Genomic DNA, 7386 nt, shown 5'->3' on the forward strand with positions numbered 1-7386 from the left:
CTAGGCACTGCCACTTAAAAGTAAATGCCACCCAAACACAACTGAACCTTTTGCTGAAAAGTAAACATAATTTCAAGCAACTTTTCAATATACATCAATTAAAAAATATGCAGCCTTTTCATGATTTGTATTGTAATAATATGGTTTGGAACAGTTACCTAAGCCTCGCCCCCTGTTCCCCTGCTGATCTGGCTGACTACTTTGAGACTACTAAGACAGTAGTCAACTGTCCTCATCCTGCATCCTCCAAATCCCATAATCCCCTGCACAATTTATGTCAGTAAGGAAAGTAACATCACAGTGCAATTCACTGTAGTTTATGCATGCTGTCTGTAAGCTGTGGAGAAGTTCAAACATCAATGTCCTAGTCCCTCCTCCCCTGCCAGGATTTTAAATGATGCAGAAGGAGAACTGTTACTGAATCAGGGTAATCGTTGCCGATGGTACTAAATAAGAACAATATAACATAGCCTGTTTTGTTTCAAACCTTTTTAAGTATGAAATGTAAGGATATTGGTACATTTATGGTGTCCAGAGGATACACTGAAGAATCAAAAAGTAAAACATATGCAATAACATGACTATCTTACTTTACAAAGCATGTCACTGCAATAAAAAAAATAAAATAAAAGGTGCACTGTTGCTCCAGGTTAGGTCACTCATTGAAAACAATTAACTGTGTCAAACAGCAGACCAGTAACTACCTGCTGAATGAGAGCTATGGTTTAGTGAAATTGGAGTTATTACAGTGTTATATTTCTTTTCAGATATTACATTTACAATAGCTTTCCCATAAACCCCTCAAATTCTCCACTACACTTGTATAAGGCTTGATTATGCATATGTGAAAATGCTTTGTTAATACAAGTAAAGGGTGTTCTGTGTTCCAGTTCTTAAATTCCTTCTTAAATATCATTGTCCAGTGCAGGGGTCCCCAACCTTTCTTACTCGTGAGCCACAGTCAAAAGTAAAAAGACTTGGAGAGCAACACAAGCATCATAAAAGTTCATGGAGGTGCCAAATAAGGGCTAAGATTGGCTATTAGGCAGCCTCTATGCACACTATCAGCTTACAGGGGCTTTATTTGGTAGTAAATCTTATTTTTATTCAACCAAAACTTGCCACCAAGTCAGGAATTCAAAAATAACTACCTGGTTTGGGGGCACTGAGAGCAACATCCAAGGGGTTGGTGAGCAACATGTTGCCCCCGAGCCACTGGTTGGGGATCACTGGTCCAGTGCTAAGATGCATTTCTCTTTAATGCAGGAGGAGGATTACAGGGCAGTAAATGTTGATGGCTGCATCAGAGACATTGTATACACTTATCATTTCACTGCCAATATATATATAAAATGTCAGGTTCCTATGCTGTACAAAAATGAGACAAAGATAAATCATTTCAGAACTTTTTCCACCTTTAATGTGACCTATAAACTGTACCACTTAATTGAAAAACAAACTGAAATCTTTTAGGTGGGGGGAGGAAAACCAAAAAAAACTAAAATAATGTGGTTGCATAAGTGTGCACACCCTTAAACTAATACTTTGTTGAAGCACCTTTTGATTTTATTACAGCACTCAGTCTTTTTGGGTATGAGTCTATCAGTATGGCACATTTTGACTTTGCAAGATTTGCCCACTCTTCTTTGCAGAAACACTCCAAATCTGTCAGATTGTGAGGGCATCACCTGGGCACAGCCCTCTTCAGATCACCCCACAGATTTTCAATCGGATTCAGGTCTGGGCTCTGGCTGGGCCATTCCATTTCTTTAATCTTCTTCCAGTGAAGCCATTCCTGTGTTGATTTGGATGTATGCTTTGGGTCATTGTCATGCTGAAAGATGAAGTTCCTCCTCATGTTCAGCTTTCTAGCAGAAGCCTGAAGGTTTTGTGGCAATATTGACTGGTATTTGGAACTGTTCATAATTCCCTCTATCTTAACTAAGGCCCCAGTTCCAACTGAAGAAAAACAGCCCCAAAGCATGATGCTGCCACCACCATGCTTCACTGTGGGTATGGTGTTCTTTTGGTGATGTGCAGTATTGTTTTTGCGCCAAACAAATTTTTTGGAATTATGGCCAAAAAGTTCAACCTTGGTTTCATCAGACCATAACACCTTTTCCCACATGCTTCTGGGAGACTTCAGATGTGTATTTGCAAAATGTAGCCTGTTTTTCTTCGTAAGAAATAGCTTCGTCTTGCCACTCTACCCTATAGCCCAGACATATGAAGAATACGGGAGATTGTTGTCACATGTACCACACAGCCAGTACTTGCCAGTTATTTCTGCAGCTCCTTTAATGTTGCTGTTGGCCTCTTGGTAGCCTCCCTGACCAGTTTTCTTCTCATCTTTTCATCAATTTTGGAGGGACGTCCAGTTCTTGGTAATGTCACTGTTGTGCCATATTTTCTCCACTTGATGATGACTGTCTTCACTGTGTTCCATGGTATATCTAATGCCTTGGAAATTTTTTTGCACCGTTCTCCTGACTGATATCTTTTAACAATGAGATCCCTCTGATGCTCTGGAAGCTCTCTGGGGACCATGGCTTTTGCTGTGGGATGCGACTAAAAAAATGTCAGGAAAGACCAACTAGAGCAGCTGAACTTTATTTGGGGTTAATCAGAGGCACTTTAAATGATGGCAGGTGTATGCTGACTCCTATTTAACATTATTTTGAATGTGATTGCTTAATTCTGAACACAGCTTCATCCCCAGTTAGAAGAGGGTGTGCACACTTATGCAACCACATTATTTTAGTTTTTTTGGTTTTCTTCCCTCCACCTAAAATATTTCAGTTTCTTTTTCAATTGAGTGGTACAGTTTATAGGTCACATTAAAGGTGAAAAAAGTTCTGAAATTCTTTATCTTTGTCTCAATTTTGTACAGCACAGGAACCTGACATTTTACCAGGGGTGTGTAGACTTTTTATATCCAATATATATATAAAATAAAGACTAGAAAAGAAAAAATGAAAAACATTCTCTGCGGTCCCCAAAAATAAAGAAATTACAATTTTGTTAAACAGTGTTAAACTGAGAATTTTCGCAGGCGAGACTATGATTTTAGCAATCCAACAACACTAGGTTAGCAAATGCCATTTTCTATGGTGATTTTGGAGGCTATCTACAAGGGCTTTGAGTCAAACTTCCAGAGGATAGATACCTATATCCCTGTCCCTGCAACAAGTTACTTTTTAATTGATGTATGCACTGACTGTGCTTGCTTGTGAATTTCAAGCTGTCTCTGGAAATATTCCAGGTGAGATGTTGAGGTTTTTAAAAAAAAAAAAAAAAAAAATCTCCTTTGTCTAGATTTGTACATTGGTGTCTGGAAATGACTTGAATACTGAAGGCTTGCCATAGTATGTCTACCCTCATTTTGATTTTATTATAACATATATAGCTACATAGATAAGCTGGGTTGAAAAAGACCAAAGTCCATCAAGTTTAACCCTTCTAAGCAAACCCCAGTGCACACACATAGACCCATACTGACCTATCTATATACTCATACATATATATTCCGACATCAATACTAACTGTAGGTTTTATTTTCACAATAGCCTTGGATACGTAATATATGTAACTTTCTCGCTTGTTTTTTTTCAGTGCAATAGCTGCTGCAATGCAAAAATGGAAATCATTGCCTCATAATAAGTATAGTACCTAAAAATATCATAAAAAGGAAAACAAAAATACACATCTTGAATGTGAAAAAGAGCTTTGTTGCTCTGGAACTGATAACCATAACTACTTCCATCTTATTAGTTCAGTCATGCCTAAGATTCTAGATAACATGAATAAGAGTATGAGTCACAAAAAATCAGTTAAACTGGATTCAAAGAACATTGCAGGCCACATTTATACTTGTGCTGATGAGAGCTGAAGCTTGCAGCAAGGTTACCTGGATATAGGTTTGTTGAAGCAGAGAAAATCTCAGTTTGATCTTGTTTAGCCTATACTTGTTGTATAACATAATTAGAGAAATGTGGTCATGTAATGACTGAATCCCTTTAACAGTCTCAATGTACAGACTGTGACATTGCATAGACACACAACATAACCTTCACAGTTAGGGCTATGGCACTTCTGTAGTTTATAATCTTGGCTATGCAACCCTATTAACACTCTTTCTGGCACTAAAGTCAGTGTTACACTAACCAAACATTTGCCCCTGGTGAAATCTCTCTCCTCCGAGAGCCGGAGCCTGGTGCAGAGAGTGCATTGAGCAGCGTCAGCATCTGCTGCTCCCTAACTTGCTTGTTTAAATGGTGCGCAAAGGAGGGGACAGGTAGTGGGTGGGAAAGGAAACAATATGTGCCTTCCCCCACCCACCCATCTTGGATAGAGTGTTCAAGGGTTAATGTAAATAACCCTTACTGACTCTTTATCTAAAAGGGGAGCAATTATTTTGTGCACATTTTTTCTAATTGTGTACTCAGGTCAGAATAAATAAAACTTTTTTTTTCACACAAAATTCTTTGTGCGCACCATTATTTGTTGTGTGCGCTGGCCTCAAAATTTGTGTGTGCTCATGAGAGCAAAGCTTATATGGAACATTGAATAGGAATAACTTTGCCAGCACAAGCTGCCTTTCTTTTCTTCTGCCAGGCTTTGTAACTCCTACTCAGGGTTGGACTGGGCTGCCGGGACACCGGGAAAAATCCCAGTGGGCCCCGGCCTTAGTGGGAACCCGGCGGCTCCCACGCATTCAATTTATGCGCACTCGGGGAGGACGTCAGGTGGGGGCCCTGCGGGGGGGTTAGGGGGGCCCCTGGGGGGGTAGGGGACACGGCTGGCTGGGGCACCTGCAGGGCCCCTGGGGCGGGAGCCCCGGTGGGCCCTGCACCCCCCTGTCCGACCCTGCTCCTACTTCCTTCTAGTCACTCCCAGGGTGCTTTGCTACTTCCTGTAACCCTGAGATTGGTGTTCAGCGGGTTGCTAGGCGACTGCTGAAAACAGTGAATGTATGTGCCCATATAAAGACACAGGCTTAGTACCTGCTTCACTACAGTTATTTGAATTTCTTCCTATTCTACTAAAACAATAAGTGGTCTACCCAGCTTCCCAGTCAGGCTTTCTAATTAGGTTGGAAACTATAAATTTACCTTAAATTATATTTAAAATAAATTGTGTAATAAAATGTGTATGTTTCTTGAATGAGGAATCAGAAAGCATTTGGGCATCACTCAATTCAAAAGCAGGCAGGTGTGGGATTTGTTCCTGTCTATTGCACCAGACACTGTTCTATTTGCTTAGAAGGAAGGCTGATGCTCCCCCGGCAGCAGTAGGATGTAGGCGCGGAACACATTGGTGCTTGTACTTGTCAGTCTTTGTGCTAGAAGTAACAAAAAAAGTATAAACATATTTCATTGGGTATCCAGTTATTAGGACTGAAAACATTGGGCATTGATCTAATTACACTATTTTAATCTCTGATGGTAGGCGGCATGACATGAATTTTCAAGTTGCAAGGTGCAACTGATTTACCAGAAAACAAAGTTCACAGAGATATATATTTTTATAATCAGCTGACCTGTTTGGTTGCTATGGGTTATTAGACAAGTTGCACACTTAAATAGGAAACTATTATCAAATAAACATGCAAATTCTGGATACCTTATATAGAAAAATATTTTCTTAAATATGATTATTATGATATATTTTTCTGATGAATTTATTTCAAAGTGTCACCCCCCCCCAAACTTTCTTACCTTGTTTCTGGCAGCTTGCTACAAATTACGAAGCCAACAGCTGGAAAGTTTTTATGGAGAATTTATTGTTGTTCTTCTCACATGAATTGGTTGCACAGTGGCCTCATTTAGTGCACCTTTTTAGCAGTTATGTTCCTCAACAGTGTTCACAATTCAGTGCTGTAGTGGTCTTCTTATGGGGGTATTCTAAAACTGGTATAGCTACACTGTAAACTAATGATGAGTGAAACTGCCCATTTTGCATTGCCAAAAATTTGTGAAACTGTGGAAAAATGAGCTAAATGGCAAAATTTTGCCAAATGCATTGGAGCCGGTGAGTGTTTTTTCTCCTGCCAAATGCAAAAAACCCAGAATGTTTGCCCAAATGAAACAAAACACAAGTGTAGCACAGCAGATTCAATTTTCACCACCTGCAAATTCTTAGATTTCACCACGTTTGTATCGCTGCTTGTGCGCTAGCTAGAACCCTATGGTTCTGGATGTGACAAGTTTGTTTAGACAGAACTGGCATCCACCTATTATGAACTTCCTTACTGTTTGCAGCATTTATATATCTATATGCTCAATGGCTTTGGCTATATGGAAATGCATCAGCTGGAGGGCTATGCAATTTTAATTCTGTACTGAACAGGGACAGATTTTATTAACTTCTCACGCTCATGGATCTTGCTATAAATTACCCTGCACAGATCTTTTGATGGTTTTATTTGAAGGAAATATATAGCAACAGAATAATTTCTCAAGAGATTCAGTCAGTCTGGCATCTGCTTTAGTTATCTTGACAAGGTACAGTACTTGCCCTGAGTAAACATTGGTCCCTTGGCTAATTGCAGCATAACGAAGACACTGATCAGCCTTGCTGCAGGTAAAGGATGGCTCAGAGGGTTCAGAATTTGGTTTGTTGAGGTAAATTTTTTCTTATTCCATCTTGTTTGGGTTTTGAAGAAAAAAAATGTTGCAGAATATTTTTTTATTTAGGAAAGTTGGTTATTCCTGGCATGGCTAAGGGACACAGATTGCCAACCTCCCACTGAGTGACATGCATTTCTGCTCTCTTTAATTTATCCTTTAAACTCATTATATATCTGAAGTCTTCTTTTGAGGTAAGGGGGGTCCCTGACCAACGCTGGACTTCAAAGGGGGTACATGTACTAAAAAAGTTTGGAAAATGGTAGAAAGTAGCAGCAGCAGAATAATCATTTGGTACCTATTTATGCAACCCTAAATGAAGATATTGCTTGTACTAAAACTCTATAATAAGAAAGCAATAACAGCCTCTGAATTCTTATTATCCTTAACAGTTCTTCTTCTAATAAATCTTCGCTGCTTTAGAAAAGATGTCATAAATATAAAATAGAGCATCTTTAGCAACTTGATCCTTTATTTATCAGTAATTCAGATGCTTGTTTGTGTTGAAGAATAAGCTTTTGAGGAATCATTGTGTACCAATTAATCAGAGATCGGAAAATGTGCATCTTCAGCATGTATGCAGTACTTTGTTTTTCCTGGAATTCAGACTTTCTTGGCTTTAAATAAAACTCCCCCGCATTCTATCTCAATCCATTTGGGGCTTTTAACTAGCTATAGAGAAATGACTGTAGCATTGTGTTTTAGCCCTTCCACTGTCAGAGATTGTTCAGTGTAGTTTGTACTGTACCGCCAAGTACCC

Source organism: Xenopus tropicalis, chromosome 2 (genome assembly GCF_000004195.4).
Source record: "Xenopus tropicalis strain Nigerian chromosome 2, UCB_Xtro_10.0, whole genome shotgun sequence".
Taxonomy (NCBI): Eukaryota; Metazoa; Chordata; class Amphibia; order Anura; family Pipidae; genus Xenopus; species Xenopus tropicalis.